This window comes from Ochotona princeps, chromosome 3 (assembly GCF_030435755.1).
Source record: "Ochotona princeps isolate mOchPri1 chromosome 3, mOchPri1.hap1, whole genome shotgun sequence".
Taxonomy (NCBI): Eukaryota; Metazoa; Chordata; class Mammalia; order Lagomorpha; family Ochotonidae; genus Ochotona; species Ochotona princeps.
The window spans coordinates 59,329,638-59,354,779 of NC_080834.1; the positions used below are offsets into that span (position 1 = coordinate 59,329,638).

General features: G+C 38.5%; 1 protein-coding gene and 1 non-coding gene across 2 annotated transcripts in view; both read left to right on the plus strand.

Annotated features, from left to right (window-relative positions):
- Window positions 1-25,142, plus strand: part of CADM2 (cell adhesion molecule 2) — a 344,096-nt gene that overhangs the window by 172,881 nt on the left and 146,073 nt on the right. The gene's annotated exons all lie outside the window — the stretch shown is intronic.
- On the plus strand, window positions 7,875-7,981 carry LOC131479944 (U6 spliceosomal RNA). Its single transcript, XR_009245191.1, has one exon. It is a non-coding gene; the product is annotated as a U6 spliceosomal RNA (small nuclear RNA).

The following is a 25,142-nucleotide window of genomic DNA, read 5'->3' on the forward strand; positions in this document are numbered from 1 at the left end:
TCTATTACTACCTAGTCATTTTTTGCAGCCTATCACCAGAATTTGGAGTACTGCGCCCCATTTTTCATACTGTGTTCAATCCACATTAATAATCATGTATTACTCTCACAAAGGGAGTCCAAAATATTCCTGTGAAGGTAAGCGTTAACGTTTATGAAGGTAGCATCACTGCAGTGATGGCCAAGGCCCTAGAACAGCCAGGATTTAGGTCTTGTTGTCACACTTCCTAGGTGTTCCCTGGGCCAGGGTAAGTGATCCTCATACCAGCTTGCTAGTGACTCATAAGACATAGGACATAGGGCTTGCAGCCTGTCGTGGTTGCATCATAGCTGTCACTATTTTGAAGCCGCAATATCTCTCTGACAGCTTGCTTTAACTCTGCATGCAATGAAAAATGGAAAAACAAACCTTAAGGGACTGCATTACCTTTTTAAGCACTGGTCATCTGGATGAAATATTACATTTCTTCAGGTACGTTTTGTCACTAGTGGTTCTGACACTTGGTGTTGTCCTAGAACCAGGCTTTAATAGCAGCAACAGACTGATGGAGAACCTTTTGACTGTAGAACCCAGTTGCTTGCTGGTAATGAGGGTGAGGTTGCCTCTACCAGCTTCTGCTTCTGGGTCCCTGAGCACAGGAAAATTCCAAATGATAAATGTCAGTCATGGGGCCACTCTAGCTTTTGGAGACAATCAGAGAAAAATTGCCAAGGCATTCAGCTTCTGAGATACTACTTTTCTATCATTTTATGTTAAATGTTAAAATGCAGCACATACAGGACCTTAAGGATAGAATGTTTTGTATTAATACAGATATTACTATATTTTGGTAACCTAAGAAGGTCAACATTTGTTCATTCACTTAGCCATTCTATAATTGTATGCTGAATACACAGTACACTACAAGGTCATTTACCAATTGAGCTATGTAGGAATACTGGAACAAGTAGATTTTGTTGTCGTTGTTGCGTCAACTTTATATATGCAATGTGTGACTGATTTGAAGTGAGTGTGATAACAAATATTGAAACTTGGGCCCACCGTGATAGTGCAGTGGTTAAGGTCCTCGCCTTGAAAGCACCAGGATCCCACATGGGCGCCGGTTCTGATCCAAGCAACCCTGCTTCCCATCCAGCTCCATGCTTGTGGCCTGGGAAAGCAGTCGAGAATGGCCCAAAGCCTTGGGACCCTGCACCTGCGTGGGAGACCTAGAAGAAGCTCCAGGCTCCTGGCTTCGGATTGGCTCAGCTCCAGCCATTGTAGTCACTTGGGGAGTGAATCATTGGATGGAAGATCTTCCTCTCTGTCTCTCCTCCTTTCTGTATATCCACCTTTCTAATAAAAATAAATAAATCTTTAAAAACAATTGAACCTCGTTAAACTTAGGATTAGTATGACATCTTCTTGCTTAATAGGACCACTCAGTTTTGTTACTAGAGTTTAGGACTCAGCGTATTAATGTTGGTATTAATGTTGATACTAAGATCCATGCAAGAGGTATACGGGATATTGGTGTTAATTAGCATAGGAAAAAGCTGATAATACTCATGATAAAAGCAATGTGCAGGCCATTATCAATTTCCACTCTAATGTACTAACATGTAACCAACATAATCAAGAATGCTTTAACAGGATTTAAAAGAAACACTTCAGTTAACAAAATAAAGCAAAGTAAAAGCAGTGAACCATTATTGATGTGCTTTCTATTAGTTGTGTACCCTTGTGAATCTTAAAAAACTAGTTTTACTGAAATGATCCAGGTCAAATTTACTGACATAGCAGAAATTACCATTACACTACAATTGTAAATATAGCAGTGTTTCAGAAAATAAAAACATAGCATCAAAACTTAAACTTTAAAATTTCAAAGTATGTTCTGTGGAATATCATTACTGGCATGGGAGTGAATGTTAGTATTGAATGTTTTTGAAGTTCTTTTAAAAACATAAGATATATGATTTCTTTAAAATGTTAAAATGATTCCTGCCATTTCAATCTTATTGTTATATGTCTCCTTTATAGTACCCACTAGTATAATAGAGGCTGTCAAACTTTTCTCAAAAGCTGTTTAAAGAGTCGGACAAAAAGGGATACTGGTATAAACATCTTCCTCTACTTCCTTAAGTTCTGTCATTTCTTTTTTTTTTAATTTATTTTATTTTATTGTATAGTTGTTGACAATCTTTACATAGTTAATTATGGTTAACAAAAAAAGGTTCGGGGGTATAGGGAAGTGGGTAATACTATTATGTCCATATTGTTTCCATCGCGTATCTGAGGTAAAGGGGGATATTGAGGGAGAAGCCCCACCCGGTTTCCCGCCCACCCCAAGTCCTGGATGTGGGGCATGCTCTGAGATATTTGCTCAAGTGGTTTTAATAGTTCTCCAGTTATGAATCGCTGCCAGTTTCGCTCGATGAGGTCGTCCACTGATTGATATGGTCCATCATAAAGTCTCCATTTGCCCCATATTTCGCTGCCAACATATAACTGATATGAATGATTGACCTGTTCTGTCTTCTGTCTTTTCTTGGTTAGAGTTCTGAGTCCAGCAGTTCAATTGGGGAGAAAGAAACTTTGAGGTATTCCCAGACTAGATTCCTATATGTTCTAGAAAGCACAGGGCCCGGCACAGTCCATCACCCCGATTAGCTGGTGGTTTCAACTGCTGGGTTGTTTCTGTTTTCAGTCCCGAGTTGCACTGGAACCAATGGGTGTTGCAGTCCAGTCTGGTTCTGCCCAGCACATACTCGGCCCTTCAACCAGTGGGAGCTGCAGCCTAGTCGGTGCGACCCACAATAACCCCCACCAGGCCCGCCCCTTACCCTGGCTTGCTAGTATGTGTAGCAGTAGACCAGTCTGTCCCCCATCCCATTTGGCTCTTGTACTTGTCAATGGGTATTAAAGCTTAGTTGCATCTAACCAACTCAACCATCCAGCCCTCACGGATGTTGTTGAGTGCCTCTCTGTCTAGCCACCCCAGCCCCCATCCTAGTTTTCATGCCATCCCGTGGGAGTAGTAACCCAAGAGGGGGGAACCCACTATTTCCCTCCCGGGTCTCTCTCAATCCCGGTTGATGCACTCTTCGGGTGGTTCTGTGGTTTGACTTGACAGAATTAGCCCCCAGTGCCAGCTTCTGCTATCTGATGCTGTGGCTTAGCCCTAACAACCCTCACCCACTCTAATTTATGCTTGCACCAGTGGGAACAATCAGCCCAGCCTGGCTTTTCGCTGATCTAGTCCACATGCGGCGCACAGATGTTGTAGCCTTGCTTAGTCTGGTCTGTCTCTATCCCAGCCCACGCTCTACAGTGGGAGTAGCTGTCCGGCAAGGGGACCAGCCCCTTAATCCCCCTGCCAGCTCTGCCCCTCCCTTCCTGGATCTCACGTGTGCTGGATGGGTGCTGCAGTTAAATCCAGTACAGGCAACCACGCCCTGGCATTCCAAAATAGAATTAAGAAGGCATAAGAAAGAATCTCAGAATTAGAAGATATTTCCTTTCACCAGGGGGAAACAAACAAAAAATCTGGAAGCAGAACTATATCAGGCCAAAAAAAGTATTCAAGAATTGAAAGGTCAAATACAAGAGTTATGAGAGTTCCAGAAGGTGTATAAAGAGAAGCTGGGTTTAAAAATGTATTTAATGTAATAATTGAAATTTCCCTAATCTAGAGAAAGAATTGGGAAGTGTTGGCAACGCCTGCGTCGCCACGTAATCCGAGCCGAGCGGAGGGACTAGGGTTACATAAAAGACAATACTCAGAGAGACAACACAAGGCAACACGCAGTACACAGAATGCCGATCGATGATAGATTGATCTTTATTGCAACTCCAGGCTTTCTTTTATACTCTCCCTAGCTCCTCCCAGTGTTTATCCAGTCCTCAAGGGACCACCCTAAATCCTCGAGTTCCTCCCTGTAGTGGCCACCCTAAATCCCTTGAGTTCCTCCCAGTGTTTATCCAATCCTGTTGTGGCCACCCTAAATCCCTTGAGTTCCTCCCAGTGTTTATCCAATCCCTTGGCAGATAACTTGACAAATAGGAAGCAGGAACTTGCGGTTAAGCCAGTGGCTAGATGTATCAGGCCAAAATTGCTCATCCTGTTTCCCTCTGAGAAACAAGCTAAGCTGTGGAGTTAATCCTTGGGAGACCGGGGCCTGCAGACCACGTGTTCACCAGCAAGAGCTATGACTCACCAGGGGAGTTTCCCAAGCTCCTCCACTTGATCCACTCCCAGACCCAGTTCTCATACATGTCAGTGGGTTTTAGGCCAGTGCCCGGTGTACTCTGGCCTCCCATTTGGCCTTGTATGAGCTGGTGAATGTTGCAGCCCGGCCCACCCCACACCCTATTTAGGATGCACATTTGGGTGCTGCTGCCTTGCCCAGTCCAGTCTGTCGTGGGTCCCTTTACCTGTGATTGATGGCAGACTCCTTGGTCACATCTAGCTTGGGAGGCTGCTGGGGGCTGCAGGAGAGAGCGTCTTGCTCGGATCCCGATCCCAGCCACCATGTGCTCATGGTGAGCTGGGCCCAGGCCCACCTGGATTCAGGGACTACTTCCTTTTGGGTGAGTACACTGAGGGGGGTGGAGTCTCCGGGACTGGGTGGGTCCGGGGCCCACCCATCGCCCTCATTGGGCGGTGGACGGGATTGGGGTGGGGCGCAACCTTGGGCCTGTGGGTTTAAACTTCAGCAGCCGGGAGGCTGCTGGGGGCTGCAGGAGGGAGCGTCTTGCTTGGATCCCGATCCCAGCCACCATGTCATTTCTTTAATGGAGAAAATGTTCAAGGTTTTTCCTGTAGATTTTCATAAAAGCGCATAGAGTATTTTATCATTATTTTGACATGGCAGCACATGATGTACTGCAATACTCCATAGTGCCCATGAATATATATAATACTGTCAATTAATTTTTAATTACAGCCTATCGTATTATTGGCATTAGAGAAAGTCTAAATCCATCAAAAGGCTCATAAATGAATAAACCATTACATTTAATTGATTTAGGACAGGAATGAAATCATTTAGTCTGACCAACCAAAGCAACCACAGGGAAGACTCTAAATTCAATAAATCATTATCAAGCTAATTTTAAGTAGAGCATTTTGTATGGTCCACCCACAAGTGATGTTATAAATACACAAATTGTTCTGGGCAGATAATAGTTTATTAACCCCTGATTTAGGGTCTGCAAAGAATATAAAATTTAACTTATTGAATGTTCAGATTTGTTATTCAGACATAAAAGTATGTTTTTATCTTGGCTAACCAGTTCCAAGTGCCTATGTTTTTTTTTTTCTATTCTCATATGAGGTTGTTTTATGCTATGTAGCTTAATTAGTTTTTTGATGAAAGTCAAGATAAACACATAACTGCACTTTATTTAATTTTCTACATGAAGTCAATATATTTCCTTATTAATCAGTAGTCAATTTCCATTTCAAATCCATGAAGAAAAGTTTTTGGCAAAAAAGTGACTGTTTCTCCTGTGAGGTGGTTTTCTAATTATGTATTATCCATATCTACACAAATGAACTATCTGGAATTGTTGAAAATGAAATAGATCAGTGAGGAAATGTGTTTATCTCAGATAATTCTTTCATCACAATGGAAAAAGTAGATTTTTTAAAGTATAGACACCACATTAATTATGAATAATTTTTTTAAAGATTTATTTATTGCATTGGAAAGCCATGTTTTACAGAGACAAAGATCTTCCATGTGCTAATTCACTTTCAGTTGGCCTCAATGGCCATAGCTGAGCCGATCCAAAGCCAGGAGGCAGGACCTTATCCCAGGTTTCCCATATGGATGCAGGGTCCAAAGTCTTTGGGCCATTCTTGCTGCATTCCCAGGGAAACATGAAGGAACTAGATGGAAAGTGGAGCAGCTTGGTCCAAACCAGCTTCCATATGGGATCCTGGGGCATGTCAGGCAAGGATTAGCCAATTGAATCATCATGTCTAGCCCATTAGAAACTTTTAATTAACATTTGAAAAATAAATACTCTCAATCTTGCATAAATTATATTCATTTGTTTCTTGTGTATGAATTACTGAGAAGCAGTGAATGACAGATAAATCATATCTACTGGATCAGGTCTCAAATGCACATAGCTTCCGGGGCTGGGTGAGGCCAAAGTCAGGTTGCCTACCTGGATGCCAGGAATCCAGCTGCTTGGGCTAGTAGCAACTTGTGACGCCTGTGGTGGACATTAGCAGAAATTTGGAATTGGTACTGATACCAGGAGTGGAAACTAGGTCCTACAAACTGGATGTTAGTGCTCCTAATGTTCTTACTCTCTAAGACAGATGCCCTTTTATCAGCCTTAGTTATGTAGGGCAGAGATTAGGAATGACTTAATAAATAAGGATTTTATTAATTTCCTCTGCTGTTATCATTTTAATTTGACTAGGAGCATTTCATGTTCTTAATTTTATGTATTTTGTGTCTAAGAAACAATTGAAACAGGTTGTTAACTTCTGGAGTCACAAAACCACACCACATGCCATTAAATGCATACAAGATTAACTGCTGGTAGCCAGGGTCAGCCGGCAAGGCTGTCTCTCAGAGTGGAAGAGAGCAGCAGCCTGCTGGTAGAGGATCAAAGTGATACAAAGGCAACTGAAAGAAAGGGATTTCTTTAAGTAAAGGATTTTATTAATCAGGAGAGAGAGAGAAAGAAAGTGTGAGTGTGTGAGAGAGAGAGAGAAAAAGAGAGAGACTGATGCACTCTTCCTTAGTGGCAGACAGTCTGGGGCCACTTCCATATGGCCAAGTGATTATGTGAGGAAAATAACCATCCAGGGTGTACGGCACAGGGCTTTTATACATCTTAGTTGTGGGTTAATGGGAAGGCAGCAGCTCCTCAGTTTGCGCATGCTTCTGGCATGTCATCATGGTGGGTGTTGACCTTCTGCGCACTCTGAATTTCAAACATTTCTGGATGGGAGAGTCAGTTTGATCTCGACAAAGATAGCACTGTGCCGGGATGCTTTCTTCTGTTGTTCCTGGAGGCAGGAAAGAGAGACAGCACTGGGACTTGGTCAGCTGCTTAGTTTTCCAAGGTTACCTGGTCTTCCTGGCTTGTGATAAGTTTCCTTGTACTGTGATGCACTCAACTCCTTTAGGAGTCTTGTCTGCTTGGCTCAACACGTTATTGTGTCTGCTTGGTTCCACATATGTTATTACAGAAATGAAAAAACAACCAGAGTTTGATTTCTCAGTGAGTTTTTGGAATTGTTGAAGCCTAATTTATGATCATTGTATAATGCAATAAAACTTTTCCTGTAATGGTATTATATTTCCTGGCAATCAGAAATGTACTGTCACTTATATAAGTACTAATTGTGTTTTCCTTAAGTTCTGAACTATCACACAATGAGAAATATAGTCAATATTATTGCACTATTTTTTCTAAATTATAATTTTAAGACTTATTTTTGAAAGTCAGAATTACAGAGAAAGGGGTATAGAGGAAAATAAAAATAGAGAATCTTCCATTCATTGATAGACTCCCCAGATGGTGACAACCAAAGGGCTGAGAAAGTTTGCAGTCAGGAGCCAGGAGCTTCTACAGATATCCCAAGTTGGAAGCAGGATCCAACAACCACGCGGCCATATTCCACTGTTTTCCCAGGCCTTGAAAAGGGAGTTGGAACAAAAGTGGGATTACCAGGATATGTACTTGGGCTCATATGGGATGCTGACATCACAGGTGGAAGATTATCCCGCTCAATGAAGGCCTTCTAAATAATGCTTTTCTAATGATTTTTTTCCTCAAACCTAAATTTAATAAAACATACTACAATAGCTATAGGATTCTATGAATAAATTTTACTAGTTTTATTTGTTAAAAAAAGATTTACTGTGCTCGCTTCGGCAGCACATATACTAAAATTGGAACGATACAGAGAAGATTAGCATGGCCCCTGCACAAGGATGACACGCAAATTCGTGAAGCGTTCCATATTTTTACGAAAAAAAAAAAAAAGATTTACTTATTTTTATTTTAACAGCAGAGTTATAGAGAATGAGAGACAGAGAGAAAGAGAGAAAGTGAGTGAGAGAGATAATCTGTCAACCAGTTTACTCTCCTGATGTCCTCAATGGCTGAAGTTGGGTTTGTGTGAAACCAGGATCCAGGGGCTTTATAAGGGTCTCCCATGAGGGGGCAGGTGTTCAAGGACTTGAGCCATCTTCCACTGTTTTCCTGGGCATGTTAGCAAGGAGCTAAACTGGAAATACAGCAGCTGGGAATTTAATTGGCACCCATATGGAATGCTGGCATGGTAGGCAGAGGCTTAGCTGGCTAAATCACAGAATCAGCCTCATAGTTTCATTTGATGTAATGAATAAATCAATATTGCTTATTGTGCATCAGGCACTGTTTTCTAATCCTCATTAGCTAACTAGACTTAAAGAGTCATTTTTATTACCTCAGGTGACACATGGGGAAACTGAGACTTAGTAAACTTAAACAACTTTACCGAAATGAAGCAGCTGAAACAGCTGATAACAGGCCAGATTAGCATTTGAATCCAGGTAGTATTTTATTCTAGTATTTCACAGAGGGAATATTAAGCAAATGACCTAAAAAATTTAGATCTCTGCTTTCCAAGGACATGTTCATTGAAAGGCAGAAGGAATTTGTGTTTCGGTAGCTCCATCCACAGTCTTTGTTGCAGTTGCATGCCAACCCTGATGCACAAAACTTACACAGTGATTGCTGAATCAGAATAATACAAGGTAGTGAGATTCACATGTTTCCTGGAAGCTTATGGTTTTAGCAATAGTAATTATATGGTGTTTTCCATTTGCACGCATAGCACTACCTCTGGAGGTTAATGGATGTCACTGATTAATTAATTTGGTGTGAGTTTTATACCAAAAAAAAAGAGTTCCTCTTAATTAAAGAAATTACTCCAATCTTTTCAAACATAGCAAATTTTTTACCCAATAAATGAATACTTCCCATGTATTGTTTTATTATGGTAAAGAGAGAACACAGTAGTATTTGTGATCAATTAAAGTAAATAGACAAGCTTATCTATCTGGGAGATATGGGTCCAAACATTTTCTCTTCCTTAGGAGGGTAACAGATATTAACATCACTGTGTCTGTCAACCAATCGCAGTAAAACGAGTTATGGCTCATAAAGAAGACAAGGCAACAGCAAACTGCAAGACTCTGGGAGTGCTCCATCTTCGAGTCGTGCCATCCTTTTTAGTACAAGCATGCTTCACCTTAGTCTCCTTGTGTGGGCACCAAGGATTGCTGAATTATTCATAGTTACATAAAGTTCTTATTGCATCTCTAAATCCCGAAGCTCTCATTTAATATGTTAGGTTTTGCCTGACTATTTTGAAACAAACAAACAAACAAAAAACCTTGTAAAGCAAAGATTTCTTTCAGTGTATTTTCAGGATATTCTCAAATAATGAGTAACTCCAGAAATTGAGTATGGTCACTTCTTTGGTTTTGCAAATTTGAAATTTTGTGGTCTTTTCTTAGATGGGGATATCTTTAATGCATAAAGCTAGTGATGCAGACTTGAGAGGGTGTGTGTGTGTGTGTGTGTGTGTGTGTGTTGGGGGTGGCATTCACACTTTATTGTGAGGAACAGTCTTACTTGTTTGTTTGCCATGCGCACATCTGTGGCTTTTTCTCTGTGGTTCAATTACTTGTGGTCAATCAGCCTGAACCTATTAACAGAAAACTCCAGAAACAAACAATCTGTGCTTTAAATTGTATGCCAGTCTATGTAGTAGAATGAATCGCCCACCATCTTGCTTCATCCTGCCTGAAACAGTGTAGTTAAGCTGTCTGCATTACCTGCTTGCTTGTAACTTCGCAAGTAGTCCTAGTTATCATGCCAGTTTTTGAGTTAAAGCAGACTTGTGTTCAAGCAACCCTCATTCCCTTTAATAATGGCTCTAAAATTGAAGAAAAATGATGCTGGCAGAGTGGATTAGCCAAAGGGAAACTGTAAAATGTAGATTTTAAAAGAAAAGGTGAAATTCTTGACATAGGGAAAGAAAAATAATAGCTGATGTCCCTAAGATCTATGATAAGATCAAAAAGGAACTAAAATCACATAATGTCCATAGGATTCAGCACGCTCTTCATTTTTAGGCACTCAGGAGTGGGATGTGGTATGTGTCCTTGACAGACAAGAGGGGACAGATGTAATTTTTCTTTACATATACACTCAGACTTGTGACATGTCGACTGTCAACTTCAAAGTTCTTTCTTTCCCCAAAAGTTTTCATTTTATGCCCAATATTTTGTAGGATATACTAAAACATTTTGATAGTGTCTGCTTAAAGTAAAATTATAGTTTGGATCATTTTGAGCAAGAAAATTCATAATTGAATGAGCTGTCTATTTCCAGTATAAATTTAGAATCTAGAGGACAGTTGTGACATTTTGCAATTGTTTCTCATGATTAATTGAAATAAGCGTAGGAAGGTGAAGACTCTTTCCAGCTGTGACTTCTCTGTCGGAGTGATCTTTCTTAAATTGCTCACAGTTGTTCCACTATTTGTCTTTGCATGTAAAATTATTTTACAAACAAGGGTGAAACTCTTTCCCTTATCATGTTCCTAGGCAGGTAAAGAAATTACTGTTTCCTCTTGGAACCACAACAATTCTCACTCCCCAAAATTCTATCACTTTTAAAATACAGGAGTGATAAGAGTATGTTTCATATTCCATGAGTCTAGTTACATTATTACTTCATCAATTTAATATTAGAACCAGATACATTTTCTGAAATCAACATCTAGCTGTCCAAGCTTTTGTCATCCTGGATGCTATGCCATAAGTATGTGTGTGTATGTCCCCTTCAAATGACATTTGAAAGAAATCAAAAAGATACATAGTACTTAGCTAAACTTAGCTAAACTTACATTGGAGACAATTTCACAATGTTAAACAGCTTCTTACAGTGCCAGCATTCCATGTGGGCAATGGTTTCAATCCTAGCTTCTTCCAGTCCAGCTCCCTGCCAGTGCGCCTGGGAAAGGAACACATTGAAAACCCTATACCCACATGAGACAGCCAATTGAAGTTCTTGGGCCTTCATTTGGCCTGGTCCAGCCCTGACTGTTGTGGCCACTTCGGTAGTGAGCCAGTAGATAGAGGCGCTATCCTCTCTCCTTCTGCTTTACAAATACATTAATAAATTCTTAATAGATTTCTACCTTCAGTAAGTTGGAAGGAAAGTGGCACTATTTAGTGAGATATAAAAAAATGAAGAACAGATTATGAACAGAGGAGAACAGGGTAGAGAAGAAATTGAGATTATATAATCAGGTGGTTTACATGGGGTATTGACTAAATTACAGTTCACCATAATCTAGCTTCATGGCAATTGCAGGTGGCCATGAAGTCTAGAGATCTTAAGGTTATGTTACTCACTAGCCTTTAACATGTAATACATATTCATAAATTTAATTCCCACATTGCCTTTTCCTTTCCAAGGTTCACACTTAACATTTCCATGCATATGCACTATTTACGCCCCTGCACGCTAATTCCTTCTGTGTACTTACCTTTTCCAACCACATGTTCCATTTATAATCATTTTCACTACTTAGAAAGGACTAAGTGCTTAGCATATTGATTTATTTATTAAATATACTGTCTATATGTTGGTAGGCTGACTTGACCATTTTCTTTTAAATAAAATGCTGTGCCCATGACAGTTCAAAGTACATGATAGGAACTCAATAAAGGCCCATTACTTGCACGAAGGAATGAATAGATAATGATTCCGAGGCTCCAATGAGACATGAGACATGCACATTTGTCTTTTCTTCAGAAGACTGATAGCTGGCTGTAGCCAAATACCTCATCTGTAGCTTCTGCTTTCAGATGCTCATGACGTGTAACACTCTAATGGACAGTGAACAAATACTCATTGATTCACGGACACTTATCCTGCTGAACAGTTCAGGAATCTGTCAACAGAAAGTGTCCTGCTGTTCATGAAAAAAAAATTTCATAGACGACATTGAGAGAAATGCTAGGCATCAACCCAAAAGGGTGGAGACAACGATATAGCAAAATGAAGATAATACAAAAATGCAAAATGACAATATTAGGGCATGAAGAAAAGCTGAAAGAAACTTCTTTAGTCTCAATATCAAAAACTGGGCCTTGTGGCAATTTGTTCAGCCAACGTAACTAACATCTTACATTCCAAGGATTCAATTAGAGTTAAACAGTTTGTGTTACAGATATTTATTTACAGATAATTAAATCGTATTGTGAATAACTCTTTTTATGTCCCTGTTGTCAAACCTCAAACCTAGACACCAGTATTCAAATAACTTTTCAAGTGAATGAATGCAAATATACTGTTGATGATTATTCTTTTCCAGTCTAAACATTTAGCTTTTATGTAAGATTTTTAGAAAGTTTACAGAAATGTAACATTAAGCAGTTTAGCAGGAATTCCTGAATACAATTAAAAATGCTGTTACAATAACACTTGAGCCAGTGACTCGGTCTTAATCTTTCATTTAAATTGGTTTTTCTCTGTCAGTATAGTCATTAGAACATTAGACGTAATTAAAATAGTAAGTGGAAGTTTTAGATGACTGGGTAGCTGAAAAAGAGCAAATAAATATCAAAGGTAGGGAATAAATTTAGTTTTCTATGTAATGAATAATATAAATATTAAAAGAGACATCGGCTACCAAAAGAACCCAATCCATACAAACAACCATGCAAAAAGAAGACAAAAAGTATAAAAATAATGCTAATGAAATGAATGCTTATTTGTTTTAAATGTGGCCATTTGCTCAAAATTATAAACTACAAAGTTATAAGAAATTTCTTTTTTAGTATTTATATATTTTTATTGCAAAGTCAATTATATAGAGAAGAGGAGAGACAGAGGGAAGATCTTCCATCTCTTGATTCACTCCCCAAGTGGCCACAATGGCCAGAGCTGTGCGGATGCAAAACCAGGAGACTGGAGTCTCTTCTGAGTCTCCCACACAGGTGCTGGGTTCCAAGGTTTAGGGTCATCCTCAACTTCTTTCCCAGGTCACTAGCAGGGAGCCAGATGGGAAGCCGGGCTCTGGGATTAGAACTGGTACCTAAATGGGATCCTGGGGCCTTCAAGGCGAGGACTTTAGACATTAGGCTACTGCATCAGGCCCACCAGAAATTTCACATGTTTTAGGTCAAGTCATTCATAATATTAATTTATAAAATATAAACTAGATCATTCCATACCCTTGTGATTTGTTAAGGTGACAAAATGGTCTTGAAATTTACAGGTAGGTTCTTTTTAATTCCATCTGTAAATACACCATGTTCTCCAAATCAGGTAAAGAAAATGAGCGACAACACGAGTCCTTTAAAGTTGGGAAATGCTTTTTATTACTGCAACAAAAGTAGACACCGCACCATGAGATCGAAAGAAGTAATACTCACACAATTACTAAGAGAAACCATGGTTAACTTAGGTGAAAAAATGTCATCTATCAGAAAATAACGAATACAATTTACTTATATGTCTATTATATCTGGGTTTTGTCTTCTGGCTTCAGCCTGACTCAGCCCTTTCCATTATAGCCATTTGGGGAGTGAACCCACATTTGAAAGATTTTCTCTCTCTCCCTCTCTCTGTCTCTTAACTCTCTGTTTTTCTCTCTTATCGTGCCTTTCAAATAAAATAAGTAAACTTTTTTTTTATGAAAATGGCAGAAGAGTTTATCCCCTGAGTCATTGTATAAATGCATCGTTGTATAAGAGGTACTTTTCTCTGAGCCAGCCTCTTCCTTTTCATTGAGCAGATGCTTAAATGAAATATGCTAGTGCAAAACCCATCATCCTGAGTCCTCAGTGCTACAACGATGCCTGCCCCAGAACTTTCCAACCCCAAAAGAAACAGATGCATACACCATCAATTCACTATAAATTCATTCTGTTTTAAGATTTATTTTTAGTTTGTAAAAGGTGGACTTGCAGAGATAGGGATGGAGGAAAGGAGAGACAGAGAGAGATTACATGTGCTTGTTCACTCCCTCTCCTGGCTGCAGTGGCTGGGATGGTGCAGGCAGATATAATCAGTCCTGAAGCTTCTAACAGTTCTCCCACTCAAGTGCAGGAGCCAAAGCACTTGGACCATCGTCTACTGCTTTCCCAGGCACACCAGCACAGATGTAACTCGGTGGAAGTGGAGTACTCAGGTCTTGAATCTACACCCAAATGCAGTTCTGGTGTGACAAGTGGCTGGTTAACCTAGTATGTCACAATGCTGGTCTCCAAAATCAGTAGTTGTACTAGTGCACATGTTTCATTGTGATTTCTTTTTTCTTTCTTCTTCTCCTCCTCCTTCTTCTTCTTTTTTATTTTTATAAAACCTCTGCAGAAAATATTTACTTGTTTAATTTAATCATTCTATAGATTATACACTGGAATGTCCTACATAGAATCTGATTTATGTTTCTTTATCCTTGGCAAAGTGCTTGCAAAAATAACATGTGTGCATTACGTTTTTAATATTGCCCAAACTCCTTATTTTTCCTCTCTTTAAAAAAAATTACTTTTTTTGAAAGGAAGTGTTACAAAAAGAGGGATAACAGGGAGAAACCATCCCTAGGATTGTTTACTCGTTGAATAGCTTCAATGGTTAGATCTGGGATGGTCAAAAGACAGGAATCAGGAGCTTCTTCCCAGTCCAAGCATTTGGGCCATCCTCCATTGCTTTTCCAAATGCATTAACAGAGAGCTGAACTGAAAGTGAAGAAGTCACTACTGTGACTGTTGTCCAATATGGGATGCCAACTTGCCTTACCATTAATTTGTGTTTCTCTAGTTTCCAAGAAGAGTTTAGTCAATTTATACATTGAACCAAAATACGATACTTCTGAAGACTGTGTTACATAGGTTTAGGAGGTTTGTAGTCACAGGGAGGAGCTTATAGCTCACATGCATGGCTTTTTTTTCATCTAGCCCCACTAAAAGTCCATTGCTTTACACAAGCACAAGGAGTTTTCTTATGATCTGCATTGAATTTGCCTCTCCCCTTATCTCTTCTTCATTTTTAATGTCCAAATCTACTTACTTTCGTCTCAGTAGTTATCTCCTACCCATGCCAACTTTTTCCCCAACTGATAAAAGTGCCCACAATGAGTACAAGCATTCACCTTAGGATATAATAAAATAACATCTTTTGGTTCTCAAACTTGTAGCTGGGTCTCATGACTCACTCCAAAATGCCCCCCAAATCCTCTCTTTTGGATACATGACTTCTCCTTCCAAGGATTCTGACAAATAAATTATTCACCTAACATTATATAATGACTGAATTGCTCCTCCTTTATCAATTTAAAGTTGTTTATTACATATTACATCTTCATACCACATGGCATATTGTCGGGAGAAGTGCTTAGCATCATATTCTGCAATCAAATATTTTAAACTTAATTTAATTGTTGCCAACATAGATAGAAACAACAAAAATGAAATATGGGAGATTAAACACCTTTGTTTGCTGAAATATGCACTGCCGGCCAAAATAAAACAAAATCTGAATTTTACCTCTACCATTTTTGGGTGCTGCAGGCAATATGATGCAAAATGAAAACAACGAAACAAACAAACTGGTAGTTGACCATTTTGCTCACTTTATTTCACTTAGTTTTGTGTTTGAAAAGTCTGACAACCTGCTCATGGAAAGTAAACATATTTCAGTTATGCAATGTTGATACGGCTCCTGCTATAACATCTTTGCTTCAATTATAAAGGGATATCTTGTCTTTCTAAAAGTGAAATATTCTGATAGATTGTGATCCCATATGCTTTATTGCTAATTAATGGAACTACTGACTTGGTATGGCACTGATGAAATCTGGTAAAAGATAGATTGTTCATTGACCTCTAAGGAATTATAACTATTGTTTATTCAATTATATTACATTTAGCACAATTTTCTTATAAAATACCATCTGAATAACCATTATCATTCAGACACCAGCACTTCAGTGACAACACTAATGTGCTGAAATTAGTTGAAGTTGATGGCTTTCTAAAGTAAGCTAACTTAGAACCATCACTGTTCTAAAATATATGAAGCATTTTTTTTTCTTGAGCCCCATCAGGAAAAAAACGCTGAATTCAGCTCACATATTTTCTGCATATATTTGACTTTTATACCGCCCTGAGAAAGCCCAGATGGCTGGAATGCTGGCAGGTTTCTGCACCTGCAATGATAATAAACTACACTGTATTACCTGACATACGTGAGTTGAATAGACTTACGCGTTTCATTCGCTGTGTAGACTAGTGAGACCATGTATTGTATGTGATAGTGTTGCCCAATGCACCTTGCTGGCCTCTCCTTGGTTCACCTTTAGCAATAGAATGCTGAAGGCTACTTAGGAATCCTCGTGCTGACACATTAATCATGTGCTGAATGTTGATACAGAGGTGTTTGTCCTCTCCTTTATAAACACAAAAAGTCACCTCAGGAAGCTATTTTCACAAATTAATGAACAACGGAATATTCCAAATACACCCAATGAACAAGCCCTATTCAGTGTTGTTTGCAGACTTTATTGAATACCCAAGGGGAAAAAGAGTGCATTTGAAAGATGGAGCCAAGAAGCATTCTGTTTGAGGCATGTTTTGAATATGAGAACATCCACATTACATTATATTTCGGGGATATAGCAATGCTGCAAAGGGAAATTAGCATCACTAATTATCTCACCTGTCAGCCTCCATTCCTGTTGTCACTTTCATGTGCTTTTTCCTATATGTAAACATAATTGAGAATATATGCAGATTATCTTTTGTCTTTTTTCTAACAAGTGTAAATATTCCTAATGTCACTAAAAATACCTGCAGATCCTCATTACCCAGTCATCCTCCACTCCAAGACATTCTCGTTTTATTCATTTTGTTTTGTTTTTTTAAAGATTTATTTTTGTTTTGTTTTTTCAAGATTTATTTATTTTTATTGGAAAGGCAGATATACAGAGAGGAGGAGAGACAGAGAGAAAGATCTTCCGTCTGATGGTTCACTCCCCAAGCGGCAACAAAGGCTGGGGACGAGGCAATCCGAAACCAGGAGCCACGAGCTTCTTCCAGGTCTCCCACGTGGGTGCAGGGTCCCAAGGCATGGGGCCATCCTCTACTGCTTTCCCAGGCCACAAGCAGGGAGCTGGATGGGAAGTGGAGCTGCTGGGTTTAGAACCGACGCCCATATGGGATCCCGGCGCGTTCAAGGCGAGGACTTTAGCCACTATGCTATCGCGCCGGGCCCCATTTTATTCATTTTTAATCTTCCTTCTCAAAATTTAATTTCCCTTACGTCTTTTTTAGGCATATTTATTCTGACTTTTCTTGCTGGAGCAGTTGCCTGTGTGGAATGTTCATATTCCACCTCAAAGATTATCATTTAGTTGAACATTCTATAATTTTAAATTTTGACATATAATCTTGGATACGATCTAAATACTTAGAGAACAATTCATTCCAAAATATTACCTGATTGCTCTTAACATATTGCATGCATGAGATTTTGAAGATAACATAAACAAACAAAATCTTGAACTAAGTGAAGAAAACATATTAGTGAAGTGAGTTGATAAAGAAGCGACACTTACGTGGTAAATTGTCTATGGAGAAAATATGTTCCAATAATGCAGTAATTTGTGGCAAATTTCAATGTTTCTTAAAGACAGAGAGAAAGAAAGATCTTCCATCCTCTGGTTCACTCTCCAAATGGATGAAATTGCTGAACAAGAAATAGCGGCCATATGGGATGCCAGCACTTACAAGCAGAGGACTGGCCAATTCAGTCATGCACCAGCCACAATAAATTTTAATAGTAGAGAGGATCTTCAGTTCAGGCTACCATAAAAACACACCAAAGTAGATAAATATGGAAAAACTTATTTCTCACATATTAGGGATTGGGAAGTCCACAGTCATGGAACTGGTACATTCAGTGTCTAATAAGGTTTACTTCTGAGTCTGCAGATGGCACCTTTTCCTGTGTCTTTACACACTGGGAGATGGAAGCAGTCCCTGGTATCTGCTTTAGAGGCCACTGCTACCATTGCTCTTCCTGGAAACCTCAGGATCTTCCCTAAAGACTTTGCCTCTATATTTCATATTAGGAGTGAATTAAAATGCTAGCCTTCAGCCAGTGAAGGACATGTTGAACTGATTTGACTTCGCTTCTGAATGTCTAATGAATGATTGAAAATGGGCGTGTCTGGTGCAGAGTTTTTGACAGGAAGTTTCCTTTTAATTTGTTTCTCTCAGTGTTCCATATTTCAGTAAAACTCTAGCCAATCTGTTTAAAGAAAAAAAAAAGCCAATATTTAAAAGAATTCATTTATGCTTCCAGTTTTCCACCTCTTAGTGAAAACAAATGATGCCATCTTTATATTAAAAATAAGTCCTAAATCCATGAACAATTACACCTTTCTATTTTTTTTTCACAATGGACTACGTTGTACTGAGAGCTGATCATGATTACCAAGCACATATCTGCCTCCGCTGTATAATTGATTTCAGATATCCAGATAATGTTTAAAGGATAGTTCCAAGTAAGGATAGGTCCCTGCTTACTTCAGGTGCAATTAAAATTTAACATTACTCATACATGGCTGTTAATATATTTACCAAAAATAATCATTAATAACAAAAATGAATTAGTATGACTATTCTAGATAAAACGCTAATGCAAATGTACCATAGCATAGAACCGAAACACAGATGAAATCATTTTATAGACAGGTTATACATTTAAGTACAAAAATAGATTGAACTCAACTTATCTCAAGTATGATGTTAAAGTAAGCATAGAGAAGTCAAGAAGCAGTGGGCATGTTTACTGTGAATGTGATCTTGGTCGCCAAGATACCATCAATGACCCAAAGAGAATTTTATAATAAATTCATGGGAAAAAAGTAAATGAAAGTGGTTTACTTTGTAGCAAATTTAAATCCAATCACTAAATTTCATCTCACATGAATTTCTGTTAGTTTGTTTAAAAATGTATTTGATTTATTTGAAAGTGGGAGTTAAGAGTGAGAGGGAGAAAAAATAAGAAGGGGTAAGGTGGTGGGGAAGAGATTGAGTCACTCCCTCAAATGGCTACTGTTCTGCCAGAATGAAACCAGGAGGTAGGAGGCGAAAGCCTCTTTCAGTCTCTTGCGTGTATGCAGCAGCCCGAGGACCCGCGTCATCCTCTGCTGCCACCTCAGCTGCTCTGCAGGGAGCTGCATCAAAACTGGAGCAGCCAGCGCTCAGACTGGTGCTCGTATGAGATGCAGGCTTTGTAGGCAGTAGTTATCCTCATACGACACAACCCCGGTCCACATGAGATCTTTAAGTAAGGTAGTAAGCATTTGTCAAGCTAATACATTTTATCAACTGAGTGTGAAATCCCAACGGAGAAAGATGTAGGAAGAGAAAGTATGGAGAGAATGAACATGTGACAGCATCAAGGTATGAAAGACAAATTGTCCCCAATTGCTGTATTTTCTAACAGTATTTAAAATTATTTCTTTTCATTTTGGCCTATGTGCTTTTTAATAAATTCTGTTTGCTTCAGTGTTACAATTTCTTTATTTAAAAAAAAAAAACTTTATTTAAGTGAGAATTATTTTTTTCATTTATTATTGTGTTTCCAAAAGTTTATTTAGTCATTCTGTAATTGACAACTGATTTTCACGCAATTTTGTTTTGAAAACTTCACAAATAGAAATTACATTTCCTGCCTTTATTCCTGCTGCCCTCTCTTCTGCTTCCACGTTCTCATTCTGGGATTTGTGGGAAATCTCCCCGGGGTCTCTGCCTGCTACCTGGTGGGCGTGACCTAGAGCTTGTCTGCCCTGTCTATAGAACCCTGCATATAGAACGTGAACTCCGGTACGATTGGAAGGTCAACAGAGTTAGGGATTCATCCAATCACAGTGTCCTTATTGGGTGAAGGGACTACCTGAAAACGCCCTTTTACCTTTCCTTTTCTTAGACCTTTCTAAACCCAGAACTTGGGCTGAATAGACGGACATTCCTCACCAGCTTGTCCCCCATGTTTCTTGCGGCTGATGGACACTGCCTCACCCTGGGTGACCTCGGGGCCTGCTGGCAGGACTCTAAACTCCAAGAAGGATCGCTTCTGCCTTTCTCCTGACGTTGATTCCTATTCATTTGCAGTAATCTTACGCTGTCAGCACAAAACCATTTCAGGGAAGGAAGATTCAACAAGAGTGGCGGTTTGGTCAGTTATTCAAGACTGAGTCTCTGTCCTCATAGCCAGGGACTTGCAAGTGTTTGACGTCACAGTCCATGGGGGGAGTAAGTTTTTATTTCCCATTCTTAGTTTATATCAAAGCATCACAGAGACTCACTTTGAGCTCTACTTCATGGTTTCCCCCGTTTCTCGTTTTGTTTGAGAACATGTAAAGCCTGTCATTTAAGAGAACTCCAGACCTGAGAATAACCCAGGCCTGCAGACCTATGGCTTCCCACATTAACATTGTGTTTTCTCTGCTTACTTTATTTGAAAGTCTAGTTTGTATCTGTTTATTTTAAAATTTGCATGCCGATTTTTATATACTTGCAATACATGCTTTGAGTCAAAAAGAACAACCTCTACATTATCTTATCTGGAAACCCAAGTACACTTGAATCAGTTTGATTCCATGGAATATGTGCTTACTTGTGAAATGAATAATAGAATGCAAACAAAATTCTAATGAACCATAGTGGGAAAAGCATTTTTTTTTTTTTTTAGTTTTGTAATTGGTTCTAGAAATGAAAATGTTTTCCTGTTGGTTGATAAAGGAGTAGAGCATTTTCCAACTGATAAAGCTATGTTTGTTTTTAAACTGATTTCTAGTTAAGCTGTGACAAGAACATGGTTATTTAAACACTAGCATTGTTAGGGAACTTGAAGTACAACAGACGTGATGTTGACACAGGTAACTGAAATGCATCCTAGAGATTGATTAAGCCCAAAGGAGAACTATATTGAAAGAATACAGAGACCTACTGCTGTAATAATATAGGGGAGATCAGTGTGTGTGTGTTGGGGAGGGAGAAGGGGAAATCCCAGAGCCTAGGGAACTGTATCATACAATAATAAGATAATTTTACACAAAAGAATGCAGAGAAATGAAAGTCTGGACACACGTGGATGAGGGAGGGAAATGGCCTTTCTAAATAAATCAGATTGAAACCTGGAGCTTCCAGGGATGGACACTGCTGAGGCATCCGTGTGAACAGAGGTTCAGAAGTCTGTGAGACTTGAGGGCGTGAAAACAGCTACATACATTTCTCTGAGGACAAAATACATTGGCACACTGTATTGAAGACACCACACTGTATTGAGTAATGGAGAAATGTGTATATATATACATATATATATTTCTCTCCTGTCCTACCCACCTTGTTACTGAGTTCATCCTTTCTTTCACAGAAGTTCTCAAAACTTCAATCACCTTCTTCATCCAGTCAGCCTAGATCCATATTCAAAGTTTCAAAATGACATTCTTGACTTATAAATTTCTTACTTAATTGCTTTCTATCCCTCACTCTGATTTGCAAATTTTGTGCCGCATTATCATCCACTTGCTTTTACATTGCTTTGCAATTATCACCTACATATTTTATATCTGTAGGTATAATCTCCTCCAGATAAATTGCAAGCTCTTGAAAATCAGAACAGACACTTACTGCTTCTTTGGAATTTCCTGTATACATATTCAATGTTTTGAATGAAGGCTTTAATTAATAATTTATGTATTTGGGAGAAATCTATATGAGGAAAAATAATTTGCATTCCTTATGTCCTCCTTTATTATTTTGTTCTTTATTTGTGTCTATTTGTTTCCGTTCTTCTTTCACTAGAACTCTCTCATCTTTTCCCTGCCTGAACATACAAATGCATGTCTAAACATAAATATACATGCATGGATATATAACATACATGATAGGTGCAAACATGTTTATACTGCATAAATACTTTCCAAGTGATCGCAGGGTTATACATACAGCTTAATATTGTCAGACTAGAAATCAGTCTCTGTATGATTGTAGGTGCTCAGAAATTGAGGGAAATAAGACATTTTTTAAAACCATTGATCTGTGACTCTGATTGCTACATGAAGTAACAATGATATGTCTAAGGCAAATGTGCTATCAATCACTTTCTTTCCTTTATCAGTCTCAGACAGAAGCCAAACAGCAAGATTGACAATCCAGTGTCCTTTGCTGCTCTGTGTCAGCATCGCAGGCAGAGACTATGGGGTCATCACTTGAGTTTGTCACTTTTGGTGTATGCTCCCATGAGAATTAAAGTCTGTTTACTTTCTTTTTTTAAGATTTATTTATTTTTTATTACCAAGTCAGATAAACAGAGAGAAGGAGAGACAGAGAGGAAGATCTTCCCTCTGATGATTCACTCCCCAAGTGACCACAATGGCTGGTGCTGCTCTGATCTGAAGCCGGGAACCAGGAACCTCTTCTAAGTCTCCCACGCAGGTGCAGGGCCCCAAAGCTTTGGGCCATCCTCGACTGCTTTCCCAGGCCACAAGCAGGGAACTGGATGGGAAGTGGAGCTGCCGGGATTAGAACCGGCGCCCATATGGGATCCTGGTGAGTTCAAGGCGAAGACTTTAGCCGCTAGGCCACGCCGCTGGGCCCTACTTTCTAATCCTTGTAAATAAATGCACGAAGTGCATGTTGATTACACATTATCTCCTTATGAAAATATTTTTCTGTTCTATTATATCTTCTCTCATAGATGAGAGCATTTTAAATTCTGACAAAGTATCTAAAGAATACAACTGATATTTTTTGGAGCTATGCTTCTTAATAACCATGCCAGAATAGGCATATTTTTTATCAATACGTGGGGAAACTTTGGTGAATGTCTAAATCTGTGTAAAATATATTTCAATAATAGTAATTTCTATTATTTCAGCTGTATAAACACTTGAAGTATTTGTTATAATAGTAGATATTTTTAAAATAAATTATACTTACTTTACAGATGATACTTCTTTAAACCATGTATTTTTGTACAGAAAATTAATATTTGAGCTCAAGAAACAATAAATTGGAGAAGTGCTATTCATAAGAAGGCCTTGGTATGACTAATACAGTAAATCAAGATTGTCTTTCCTTTTTCCTTATCTTTCCCAGAACTTCCTTTTCTTTCACATTTTCTTATTTCTGCATTTACAGTGAGATTTTAAAAAATATTTGAATTGGGAAAGCAGGTTTACAGAGAGGGATGGACTGAGTGAATGATCTTTTATCCGCTGGTGTACTCCCCACATGGTTGCATTGACTAGAGCTGAGCTGATCTGAAGCAAGGAGCCAGGAACATCTAGCTGGTCTCCTGTGCATGCAAGACTGTATCCACTAAGCTACCACGCTGGGCCCTAGAGGTGTATTTCATACTGAATATTTGGCATATATATGAGAATGTTTGTGAATTAATACTACTTATTATACAGAAGTAGTATTTTTTGTGAAAGATTCTCCTACATCTCTTCCTCCCCCAAAGGGAAAAGTTAGTAGAAAGCAGACAAATTTAAGCAAAGAAGGGATATCAACTTGTATGGTTAGACTTTCAATCATAAGTTCTCATTAGTATTTTGAGATGTTTGCCAATAAAATATGTATTGCTATCTCTTGTCTTTTTTTCACCAAAATGTAAAAATTAAAAAAAAAACACATGCAACTTCTTTATTAATAAGATCAAAGCTCTTGTGAAAAATTAATGAATAACAAAAGCAAAGTTGTGGGGAAAAAAAATAAATTTCAGACAGCAGGAAATGTGACTTTGGAATATTGGAGCAACACACAGTATCACCCTGGATCGTTTTCTTTCTATACTGCAAACAGTAACTGGAAGCATTCATAGAATAAGGGACCCTGCAAAGTTATAAGATAGCAAGTATCAAGGGTTGGCTTCACTATCTAATGAAGCCAGATGTTCTCCTTTCCCAGTGTACCTTTAGGTTTGCATTTCCATAATAGCACGGCATATAATCTTATTGTTTCTTTGATATGAATGCTATGCCACATGGATACATATGCTGTTTTATGGTTAGATATAAAAAAATGAATTTCACTTTTTCTGTATGAGAAGATCAATATCCCATGTGGTGTTGGAAAGAAACAGAGCTGACTAAAATGCCACATCATTTTGTTCTGCTATGAATTCAGACCAATAGTGAGCTGTACCAAATTGCAAACTGAGCAAATGCTGAAATACATTTTCTCAAGTAAATACATTTTCTCTTAAAAAATAATGTCACAACCATCGAAGGAAATGTTGTATTTGAAGAAATAATGATTTTCAAATTTTTCTTTTTGTGATAGGAAAGTTTTTTTCACAGCATAATTGTTGAAAGGCTATCAAAATTTGTACATATTTAACTTTAATGATTGCCTGTTAAAATCTTTCTCCATGAGAATATCCAACTTAGATACGCACTGGCTATACAGTTAAAACATTCGTGAGGTGTTCATGTGGAAGAGCCTGTTGGTAAATAATGTCTTCATTCAACAAATGAGTATTTTTTGAAAATATCACCACAATCAAGCATTTGGTGTAAGCAATAAATCATAATTAACATTTTATGCTTATGAATTATTTATGCTTCAAGGCTCAAAAAGTTCCAAACATGAAAGTTGCAAACTTGCATTGTCCTGTTTTATCTGCTAAGCATGTTTTTGTTGTTCATTAATACTAATAATGCTAAGCTTATTTATTTTTTTCAAACATTGTAAATGCACACTGCATCAAATCACCAAACAGTGCAATGTCTCCATGTTAGGGATGACTCCTATAAATAAATGATTTCCTGAGTTCTCAAGCCATCTGCAAAAGGCAAATTCTGTATTTCTTAAACCTCCCATTCTTTAAAGATATAGCTACACAATGAATAGGAACACATAGGCCTCAATTTATCGATGAAAAACCAATATCAAAGAAAGGGATCTTTGAAGTATGATATGTATATTGAAGTTTATATACAAACATGTATAACAGCATATATTATGCCAGCACACATAACAGTTTTCAATCTATTCAATGTTTCACTTACCCAAATTGCGTTTTATCATTTTGGACATTGCTGC